Here is a 12456-nt window from a genome sequence, read left to right as displayed (position 1 = left end):
TGACTATTAGCAAAATCTTTCCTCCTTCCTTTTTTAATAGAGTAGACCTTGAAATGCTTCTAAAATATTCAGCATGTGGGATTTGGTATTTATTTTAGAGAATGCTGATGCAGAACTCGGAGCTCCAGTTTGAACACCGGTAGACGGTGTTGTTATAGAAAAGTGAGAAGCTAGGAAAATTCCAGGACAAGCTGAACAGGCAAACTAAGACAGTTTGCAGACACCTAGTAAATCCTATCTTCCCTAAACCAAGGACACTTAAGGGTAAATGGTTTGTGCCTGGCCTGTGTGGCTCAGAGGTTGAGTGTCAACCCAGGAACCAAGAGGTCACTGGTTCAATTCCTGGTCAGGGCACATGCCCAGGTTGTGGGCTCAATCCCCAGCAGGGGGTGTGCAGGAAGTCTCTGACTTCCCAGTGAGCCAAAGCAGCCCAGCCTAGGCTCTCCTATTGCTTCTTCTATGTCCTTCCTTGTTTCAGGGCCCTAAGTATGTTTTTGCTGCGGTCAAAACATTCTTGCTTGCTTTTCTACACCTTGTGTCTTGATTGAAATCTTTTCTTCAAGAAGACAAGAACATGCCCTGACCGGTTTGGCTCAGTGGATAGAGCGTCAGCCTGTGGACTCAAGAGTCCCAGGTTCGATTCCAATCAAGGGCATGTACCTTGGTTGCAGGCACATCCCCAGTGGGGAGTGTGCAGGAAGCAGCTGATCGATGTTTCTGTCTCATCGATGTTTCTAACTCTCTAGCCCTCTCCTTTCCTCTCTGTAAAAAATCAATAAAATATATTTAAAAAATTTTAAAAAAAGAAGACAAGAACACCAAGGTCTCCTCCTCTTCCCAGTAACAGGGTGGGCTGAGGCCACTATGTGTTTTCTATAAGAGGGAACGGGACCCATGGCTCTGTTCGGTAAGTGCTCTGAAACTCAGATGGGGCAGAGGTGTGAGGGCATCTCATCCCTTGCTCATCTCATGCATGACAGGTTACTGTTAGACTTACCTTTCCTAACTCCCACTTTGTTCAGAGACCTGCCATGCTCTCTACTTCCTAATCCACAAGTTGGAACTCTGCCCACGATTACCTGCTCCCCCCCGCCCCCTCCCCCCCCACACACACACTGGTCACCCTTTTCTATGATAGCTTTCCCACCCCCTTTCCCTTTATGGCCCTATCCTGCTTTATTTTCTTGCCACTATCTAAAATTGTCTTGCTTATTCACATGTTTAGCTGTGCCAGCTTCCTCTCCAGAATGTAAGCTCCATGAGGAAGAGACTTTTTCTGTTTTGCTCACCACTAGGCCTGGCGAAGAGTATCTAGCACATAATAGTTGCTCAAGAAAGCTTTGAGTCAGGAAAGAATGGGTAAAGTCACCATCCTGGTGAGGCCAGAAGTGATGCCTTGCAGACACATCACAATCAGCCATGCTCCACACCCTCACTCATGGAGCTTGCCTTACTTGAAAATCCCCCCAGTCCTGTATGTGTGTGGGTGACCGGCAGCCCAGGCACCCTTCCTCAAATCACCACCCCCACCCCACCACCATCACCACCTCTGGTGAGCCCTTTCCGGTTCTTTTCTCTGCCTTCCCACCACCCTCTCAGCCTCTTCCATGCAGTTTTGCCTGTGAGAATTTCTAACTGGCTAATTTTATTCACCATTATCTTACTGTTCGTTCCTGTAGTAATTTAACAATTCCCTAGAGACAGGGCGTGTGTTTTAAGCTAATTCTGTGTCCCAGCTCACTACACCTTTCTCAGCGCAATCCATTATTCAGTAAATATGGGAATGTAGGCCCATGGGAATGAGGTCTTTGCGTTTTGTTCTCTGGTGTCTCCCAAGTGCCTAGAACTGGAACATAGTCAATCAAAGCCTATTTGAATACATTTGTTGATTAACCCAATATTTTCTCCACTTGAAAAACTGCTGCATTCAGAGCAGGGTCTGGAGAAGGGAGGGACTTCCAGCACCTAACCCCAGTGCCTGGCATGTGAATTCACTCAGCAAGTTTGTTTAAAAAAAAATTTTTTTTAATTGTACAGCACATGGAAAAAAAAAAAAAACAAACAACTAAATTTAACCAGGAGAACGTCTCCAACTTTCCACCACTCTTAAAAATTTTCTAAAAGGTGGTCAATGGCCTTATTCATACTCACGAAGCAGAACTGAGGAAGGGGGTAAGCTCAGAGTGAAGAGTCTGTTTAAACTAGCTACTTACATGCCAAGTGCGGTGTTTATTTTGCCTGGATTTAAATCACTGGCCTAACAGGGTTATCCTTTTTCCAATTGCTAGATGAAACGTACCTAAGGCCAAGAAAAGTATGTAATTTCTTTTTCAAAGGGATTCAAACTGAGCAATTTGGGGACTGTCTACAGTTAAAGTAAAAGAAATAAGAAAATGTGGTTTCTTCTCACAGATTTTGCAAAGTAGCTTGGGAGCATTCCTAGGTACTTTGTTATAGAACAATTCTACCTTTTAAATTGCTTTCCTTGAAAACACATGAGGCCCTTGCCAGGTAGCTCAGTTAGTTAGAGCATAGTCCTGATATGCCAAGGTTGTGGGTTCGATCCCCAGTCAGGGCACATACAAGAAACAATCAATGGCCCGGCCAGAGTAGCTCAGTGGTTATGCGTGGACCTATGAACCAGGAGGTCACAATTCCATTCCCAGTCAGGGCACATGCCCAGGTTGCAGGCTTTTTCCCCAGTGTGGTGCATGGAGGAGGCAGGCGATTAATGATTCTCTCTCTCTCTCTCTCCCCCTCTCTCTCTTCCACTCTGCACTCAATAAAAATATATTGGGAAAAGAAACAACTAATGAATCCATAAATAAGTGGAACAATGAATTGACATTTCTCTCTCTCTCTCTCTCTCTCTCTATTATAATAAAAGTGTAATATGCTAATTAGACGGATGACCTTCTGGATGAAGCCAGAGCTTCGAGGGCCAAGCCCCTTGCATGAATTTCGTGAATCAGGCCTCTAGTTAATGCATTAAAAAAAACACACACAAAAAAAACAACTTGCCTATCTATTATGTATTCATTCAGCAGATAGGAATTGAAGCACTTAGCCCTGACATAGGGATAGAGCAGTGAGAAAGACAGCCAACAAAATAAACAAGCAAAATACACAGTGTCCTAAATGATTAAGAGTTAAATGGACAAAAATAGAGCAGGGAGATAGGTAGAGAATGAGGTCTGAGAGTGGATGCAGGGGGTTCAACAAAATCCTCAGGACTCCTTCCAGCTGACAGCGGGCTCTGCCAGCCAAGAGGTGACTCTCATCCTCATGGTCCTGGTTAGAGCTCCAGCCATCACACCATATTCCAAGCAGCAGGAGTAAGAAGAGTGGACAGAGGGCAACCTGTTGGCACATGACACTTTTGCTTACATACCATTGACCAGAAGTTAGTCATCTGACCCTACCTAACCGTAAGGAAGATTGTGAAATGCAGTCTTTAATCTGAGTCATTCTGTACCTAGATAAAAAATCTCTAATTATGAAAAGAGGAGGAGGGATACATGTAACAAATTCAATTGATACTGTTCAAAATATATCAATGCCAAAAATATTATTTTCTCCAGGCAATAGGTCTGAATTATGTGCCAGATCTAACTGATAATCTCACTGGGTTCGGCAGACACATGTGTTGGTGGTAATAACATCTGCAAGGGTCACTACAGAGAAGAATAGCAGTGTGGTGTGTGTATGTGTGTGTTTTATTTATCCTGCTTGCCCAACACCTTGTCAACATTGGGTGATAAAGTTTGATCTTTACTCATGCAGTGGGTGAAAATATATCTCATTTTCATTTGCATTTCTTTAATCATCAGGAAGATCAATTTTTTTTAATCTATTGGTCATTAGTGGTTTGCTGTTGTAGTTAATTGCCTATTTATAACCTATACACATTTTAAAATTAGGGTCTACAATAGGTTTGACATTCTTCAAAATAAGAAATTGGGAATCATATGTGTATCACATGTAAATAAATTTCAAACATATATATACAAAACATGTAAATTATAAACACTTGTAAATAAGTTCCTTTGCTATATAATATGTAAAAGCTTATATGTATATACTAGAAGTCTGGTGCATGAAATTTATGCACAGGTAGGGTCCCTAGGCCTGGCCAGTGATCAGGACCCATCTGTAGGACGACCAACGGAGCGATGGTGGGCACCCACTGGCACCCACCTCGGCTGGTCTGGGGCTTGCAGGCTGGGGGTAGCTCCTGCATTGAGCATCTGCCCCCTGGTGGTGAGTGCACGTCATAGCGACCGGTCATTCTGCTGTTCAGTCAATTTGCATATTAGGCTTTTATTATTTAGGATTTGTTCATGTAAGTATGTCAACCTTGTTTATGATGAGTTTTATTTTTTTATCACACAAACATTTTGTGTTTGCATCTAACCAAATGTACCAACTTTTCCTGCATAGTTTTTGGCCATTTCAATATCCATCTTGGTCCCCTCCCTCAGTTTCCTGCTAAAGGCCTGGGCTCAGCTGGGTGAAAGGAAAGAGCATGAGAGGATCTGGATTTCCAATCAAGATTGGCCACTTTTTAGTAAGCAACTCTGGGCAAATGCCCCTAATGGTCCTGCACTTCAGTTTCCTCATCTATCAACACCGGATGATAGTGCTCCGTCAGTGTTGCTGTGAGTGTGTGATCCTTTACACAGGGAGTGCACAATACATGTCAGCTCCCTTATTTCCTCCTCTGTGGGGAGCCCCTCCCCACCCTCCCCTCCTGCCCCAATTCTACTAGCATCCCCTCTGCCAGCAGGGTCCACACTCAATAGGATGAATCAGGCCCTTGGGAACAACAAAGTCCCCCAGCTGGAGCAGGAAACACTAGGTACTTACTGAGTCTGTTTTACTTTTCAATTTCAGATACCCACCCCCTCCCGAGTTTCTGCTCTTTCTCTTAGACCTCCCTTCATCCTCTTCCTTCCCACCGTGGAGCTAATGAGCAGGGTCTGGATTCTCTACAACAATCCAGAACTGGGACATCGGTGCCCCTGGTTCCTTTGTGGGACTGCTGAGTGAACAGAAAGACTATTAGGCACAGACATCGACACATAGATTGGGAGCTGGGAGGAGGATCTAGTTGTTGGGAAACTCCTTTCCCTGCTTCAAAAAGGCATAACAACTGCAGTACCGGCTGCTATTTTATATCAACAATCTGCCAAGACCATTTCCTCTTAGATTTCAGAATGTATTTTTATTTCATGCCTTCCACCAGCTCATTCTCCATTTATTATAAAAATTATCCTTAACACTTCAAAGCAAATTTAATGGAGTTTTAAAAATATGGAAACAAAATCAATACAAAGTTCAAAAATGGTAGATTTCTGATGAAAGGAATCGTCTAAAATGAAATAAAAATGTGTGGTGCCTTTCAGCCCAGGAGGGGAGCTTTCAGATCCTGTCTCGTTCACCATCAGCCCATCTTCTGCTCGTCTACCCTCTGCACCATCTGCTATCACTAACCCTCAACCTTACACGCTTCAGGCAAAGTTTAGGACTATTCCTGCCCATGAGCCACATGACTGGTCCAGGATCAGTACTATACCACCTTCCGTGATGGTATCTTCCAGGTCATCCCTTTTTTTTTTTTTTTTTTTTTCCATTCTTTCTATCCCTAGTTCAGCTCGATCCACGTCTGGGTAATTCCATAGGTAAAGCCCACACTGGGGGTCATCTATTCTGTCCTAACATCAGTTTAAGCATTGCTAGTCACCCTTCTTTGTCTGAAGATGGGTGCTGGTCTTTCTATTTCTTTCCCCAAGTTCCTTTGGGACAAGGACACGGACCACTTTTTCCCTGGTGTATTCGTTTGCTCCGGCTGCTATAACAAGTACCACAGACCGGGCAGCTTAACTAACAGGAATTTATTTATTCACAGTTCTGAAGGCTGGAAGTCCCAGATCAAGGCAGGCCTGGCTCCTTGAGGTGTTGCTGGTGCTACTGTTCGGTAAGGGACCCCACGGCCAGCTGCCCCATGTCTAGGTCTCTAGCCGGCAGCATTCCTTGTTGGGGTAGAACTCTAGATGCAGAGACATGACAGCTTCCTTCCCTCTTTTGGGTAACAGTTCCATGTAATTGGCCTATGCCTTGCCTCTCTGACTGATCTTCAAGTCTGAAACCTTGTCATGGGGGACATGTACGTCTGGGAAGGACTTTGAAAAGGGTTCCAGGGACAAAGAAAGAAGGGGTACTGGTCAGCACGGCTGCAGGGCAGGGTCTCTGTCTGTCAGGTCTCAGGCTCAGCAGGATAGGGGTGTGGTTGTGGGTACTCCGGAGGTTACAGCCACCCTGGCTTCCCACCACTCCTTGGTCTCTAGCCCACTGTGGAGAAGCCCCTTTTCTTTCGGAGCCCATGGTTTCACCTGGGCGCAACTAAACAAAGGACCCCTCTTCTGCGCTCCTTTAAGACGTGGGGTCCCTAGCCTCTGGTCATTCCCTGCAATTCTTTTTAGTGTTTAGGATGTAGCTACAGGGATGGTTTTCCTCGGGGTAGGCCAGCTGTTCTCAAAGCCCTGAGCACCTTCATCCTTCCCTGTCGTCTGATATTTAGGTTTAACTTTTTCTTTCAACTTCCTCTTGCAGAACAATGTGAACTTCCCCATGCAGACAGAAAAAGGAACTCGAATTGCTTTTAATTTTTCAGTAATTGAGCAAATTTTGAATTTTTTTAAAAACATTGTACATGAAAGTGTTTTCTAAGTTGTGCTAATATGTCCATTGTTACCTCTTCCATCTCACTGATTGATGGTCAGCTTTGCAGACAATGGATGGAGAATCTGATCACAACTGACCGAGGAAAGGAGCAGAGGGTTTTTTGGGGTTTTTTGTTGTTGTAGTTAATCCTCACCTGAGGATATTTTTTCCATTGCTTTTTAAGAGAGAGGGAAGAAGGGAGGGAGGGCGGGAGGGAGGGAGGGACGGGGGGGGGGGGTTGGGAGGGGAGGGAGGAAGGGAGACTCATGGATTGGTTGCCTCCCCCATGTATCCCAAGAGGAACAACCCAGAGTTAACCTGCAACCCAGGCACATGCCCTTGACCAGGAATCAAATGCTCGATTCTTCAAGCCTTCAATGCACAGGCCTACACTCCAACCACTGAGCCATGCAGTCCTGGGCACTGAAAGGTCTCCAGTTCCATTCCCGGTTAGGGCACATGCCCAGGTTGTGGACTGGATCCCAGGTCAGGGTGCTTCAGTGTCTCTCTCTCTCTCTCTCTCTCTCTCTCTCTCTCTCTCTCTCTCTCTCTCCCTTTCCCTCTCCCTCTCCCTCTCCTTTCCTCTCCAAAAAAATAAATGAAAATGTATTTTTTAAAAAGGAAAAAAATTACTCTTTGAAAATATTACTTGTCCTGATTTTTTAATGGATACGCCCACTTAAAAATATTCTTCTTCTCATCCTGTACATTTCTCATTTTCTTATTCCTCACTAATTCTTAGCTCACATTTTCAGGGATGATATGTAGGTTAGGAAAAGAGGCAACGTTCCTCCTCTGGGCAACTGTCATTTCTCCATCTCTCTCCCCACAATGCTCATTAACACCCACTGCACCACTTCCTCCAGGAACCTGCTCCCCCACACACCCACCCGGAAACTGCTCTCACCCACGTCACCCGTGACCAATCCAAGTCATTCCAGTTTTTCAACCCATTTGTGGCCTTTGATCCGGTTTCCAACTTCCTTCTTGAAAATCTGTAACCCTGGCCTCTCCCACCTCCTATCACATGTCCCTTTGCTTCCCTAGGTATCTACCCTCAATCACATGTGTTTGCTTTTTATTTATTTTTTAAATATATTTATTGATTTCAGAGAGGAAGGGAGAAGGAGAGAGAGAGAGAAACATCACTGATGAGAGAGAGTCATTGATTGGCCGCCTCCTGCACGCCCCCTACTGGGGATTGAGCCCACAACCCAGGCATATGCCCTTGGCCAGGATCAAACCTGGGACCCTTCAGTCCGCAGGGTGACGCTCTATCCACTGAGCCAAGCCGGTTAGGGCTGTGTTTGCTTTTTAAATAAACTCACCACCCATGTGCAAAGTATCCTATAAATCTTTATATGTGCATTGAAACTTCTATTACATATCATGTTGGCTAGATGTCCTTGGAATAGAACTTTGGCCCCACTGGAATCAAACCTAAATCTTGCCAAGAGCGGACTTGTAAAACCAGACCTTCTTATAGACCCAGAATTCTTGAAAAATAAACAAGACACAATGAATGTCTTTCTGCTCCAAGAGATCGTGACACTCATCTCAGGATGTTAAGCCAGTGCTATAACTCAGGAGCTTAAGCAACCGTTCAATCTCAAGATTTCATAGTTCTGGTAAATTTCTCCAAATTGCATCATTATGAATTGGGGACCTTAAAGGGAAGAGACAATCAGAACACCCCACATGTGGGCAGAAATGGGGAAGCAGACAACTGTTGCCCACCCCACAACGACCTCCTCCCCATTTGAAGTTTGGACTGTTGGGAAGAAAAACATCCTCTACCAATTTAGATCTCAGGTTGGGGGCCTGAAAGTTAACAATAGACAGATTAACAGATTAAGGGGAGAAACTAAAACATGTTTTATTCACAGGGATATGAGTGCACTCAGGTAAACAGCTGGATATATAGGGGTTTTTATATCAACTTAAGGGGGGTGGGGGGCAGCAAGGGATCCTATGGGGAGACAGATGAACTTTTAGGGGAGCAAATGGGAGGTGTGACGGTTGTGAAAATGTTCGCTTACACAATGTCTCAGCCTGTGTGAGCGGGAGAGGGGATTAGTGGCTGCGTCACTCTTGGAAGGCCCTGCTTTCAGTCAGATAAAGGCAGCTCCTTTTGCATAAGCTGCTTCTCAGATGTCTTCAGTTTAAACTAATCTTTTTAAAAAATATATTTTTATTGATTTCAGAGATGAAGGGGGAGAGAGAAACCTCAATGATGAGAGAGAATCATTGATCAGCTGCCTCCTGCAAGCCCCACATTGGGGATTGAGCCCACAACCATGACCTCCTGTTCATAGGTTGACGCTCAACCACTGAGCCACACTGATTGGGCTAAAATAATCTCATACCAGGTGTGTGAGTCTGAGTGGGTTTCTATGGACCCACCTTGTTTAGTGTTTGACCAGAAGGATCATTCTTCAGGGCTGAATGGTGCACAGAGCTAAGCTCATTATAGGCGTTTGCTCAAGGCTCATTGGGTTGTGCTAAGGCCAGCACTTAGTCTCAGGGTTTCCCTAGTAGGAGATATGCAAAGATTCCTGCACTTTATTGTGTAATCTAGTTTTCATTTCCAAGATGTAAAGATACAAACTTGTTATGGTCTGAATATTTGTGTCATCCCAAAATTCATAATGTTGAAATCCTAACCTCAAGGGGATGGTATTAGGAGGTGGGGAGGAGATTGGGTCATACAGGCAGAGCCCTCATGGATGGGATGAGTGCCCTTATAACAGAGACCCAGGAGGTCCTTGCCCCTTTCCTCCTGTGAGGGCAGGGAGAGGAAGGCCACCTATGAACTAGGAAGCGGGCTCTCAACAGACACTGATGATTCTGCCAGTACCTTGAGCTTGGACTTCCAGCCTCCAGAACCGTGAGAAAGAGATTTATGTTGTTTAATAAGCTAGCCAGTCTGTGGTATTCTGTTATAATCACCTGAGCAGACTAATATAATTCTTTTTTTGGACTACCCAAAGGGAATAAATGTGTTCCCAGATGCTTCCTATAGTTTTTAACCATATGAAGACAGTACTGCATTCCTTGTGTAAGAGCCAGGAGGCGTACCTAAGGCACGTTCCTTGTCGCCTATCACCCAGGATTGGCCCATCTTTAAAGAAAGGCAATGTGAAAAAAAAGGCAATGTGCCACTAAAACTCCATTTTGAAATTTTCAACATTTATGTTCAGTAATTCATCTACAGTGTGGCTCTGCAATATTTTCAGAAATTAGCTTATCAGATTTTTAGTCACCCACTGTCTTATCTTTCTTATTTCATTCAATTCTCCATTTCTCTAGCTCTCATGGACCACTGGTAACTGTTCTGTATGTTAGAGAACAAAACCAGAAAACCTCCATTTTCTATCTGAGAGCCAGTGATTAGAGATGCTCAGATCTGCATCCAAATTGCTTTTTTTTCTCTTTTTTTCTTATATTTTTATTGATTTCAGAGAGGAAGGGAGAGGGAGAGAGATAGAAACATCAATGATGAGGGAGAATCATTCATTGGCTGTCTTCCGCACGCCCCTGACTGGGTATCGAGCCCATAACCTGGCCATGTGCCCTGACCAGGAATTGAACCATGACCTCCTGGTCATACGTTGACACTCAACTACCGAGCCACACAGGCTGGGCTAAATTGCTTTTTCTTCTTTACACTAGTCAGCTAGCTTTATTGTACCACTGGATTAACCCTTCTATAAGAGATCCAGTTCTGATGATTAAGGAACTAATTCATACTTCAACCTACTTGAATAAATATTAATAAGGGCCTCAAGTAATTTAGAGGAACTACAAAGAACTGTTTATAACCTGAAGTTTATTTTTAAAAATGACTAACCCTCGAGCTAGTCCTAGGTTTTTTGAAGTGGGCAAGCTATATAGTGGGGTTATGCTTAATTTTTAAAGTCTTATTTGTATTTTTCTGTATTTTTCTCATTTTCTACAATGAATACACATTACTTTTGAAAAAAGAACATGCAGATCTAAAGTTAAACTTAAATTTGAACCTGGAAAAATGGGACAAAAGTCTATGGGGAGGGCTGAATAAATTCATTGTGTTTATTTTCAATTGAAATGATATTTTCTTGTACCATTCAGAGTATTTACTGGCTGGAGTGGGTGGGGGGAGATGGAGAGGAGTATGGTTAGTGAAATATGTTTAAGTTGCTATATTACAGTTCTAATATTCTGAAGCGACATAGTATGACTTAGTGCAGCACTTATATGATAATTCTTAACAACTATTGTTTGATAAGGGTGAAAATATTAAAAATATAGGTTGAACCTTATGGAATTGCCAGCACTTGAGCTTTTATGACCTACCACAGTGATTTTATATGGTCTGACCTACAACTTAGTAAACTCAACTATTTTCCTTGGTGATGTCCATTGGGTTAGTTTAAATACATTATTTTCCCTCAGCTACCAAAATTAAAAACCAACACTTAGACTTAGCCTATATTCAAACATCTTACCCAAAATTACAAGGGTTGCACTTTAGGGGCAGATTCTTAAAAATATCAACCCTATTGTTCTTCTCAGCCCAAAAATGTCAGAATCTCTGGGGACTGGAACTTAGGTAGCAGTTTTTTTTGTTTTTCTTGCAATCCTCACCCAAGGATATGTTTTCACTCATTTTAGAGAGAGAGGAAGGAAGAGGGAGAGAGAGGGGGAGAGGGACAGGGACAGGGACAGGGACAGGGACAGGGAGAGAAACATGGATGTGAGAAAGAAACATCAGTCGGTTGCCACCTGTACACCCTGACAGGGGATTGAACCCGAAACCTGGGTACGTGCCCTGAATGGAAATTGAACCCTCAACCCTTTGTACTCTACTGAGCCATACTGGCCAGGGCAGCAGTTTTTTTTAAAACAACTTTATTGAGGTCTAATTGATAAACAACAAACTATACATATTTAAGTGACCAATTGGAGAAGTTTGACAAATGTGTTTACTTGTGTAATCTTCACCACAGTTAAGAGAATGAACATGTCCATCACCCAAAACGTCTCCCTGTGCCCCTTTGGTATCTGTGCTCTGCTCCTCCCACCCTCTCTATACCCAAGGAACCACTGAACTTGTATCCCTGTAGATTAGTCTGCATTTTCCAAAATTTTATCTGCATGGAATGATACAGTATCATACATTTTTGTCTGGCTTCTTTGTCTGGGTAACTACCTAGAAATTGAATGGCTGGGTCATATAGTAGGAATATGTTTAACTTTTTAAGAAACAGTCAAAAAATGAAAGAAACTGTCAAGCTGCCTCTCCAAAGTGCTTGTTCCTTGTGACTTCCTTCTTAATAAAATAGTAATAAAATGTAAAAAGACACACACAGCTAAACAAACAAAACACCAAAGTGCTTGTTCTATTTTACGTTCCCACCAGCCGCGTGTAAGAGTTCTGATTTTTCCACATCCTTGCCAATATTTGGTATTTCAGTCTTTTTAATTTTAGTCATTTCAGTAGGTATACAGGGGTATCTCACTCTGGTTTTTATTTGCATTTCCCTAAAGACTCATGATATTGAACATCTTTTCATGTGCTCCTTTGCATCTATAAATATTTTTTTAAGAAATGATGTCAGCCCTAACCGGTTTGGCTCAAGGGATAGAGCGTCGGCCTGCAGACTGAAGGGTCCCAGGTTTGATTCCGGTCAAGGGCATGTACCTTGGTTGCGGGCACATCCCCAGTAGGGGGTGTACAGGAGGCAGCTGATC

The sequence above is a fragment of the Myotis myotis genome, unplaced genomic scaffold (assembly GCF_014108235.1).
Source record: "Myotis myotis isolate mMyoMyo1 unplaced genomic scaffold, mMyoMyo1.p scaffold_m19_p_3, whole genome shotgun sequence".
In the NCBI taxonomy this organism is placed as follows: Eukaryota; Metazoa; Chordata; class Mammalia; order Chiroptera; family Vespertilionidae; genus Myotis; species Myotis myotis.
This window is presented reverse-complemented; position numbering follows the sequence as displayed.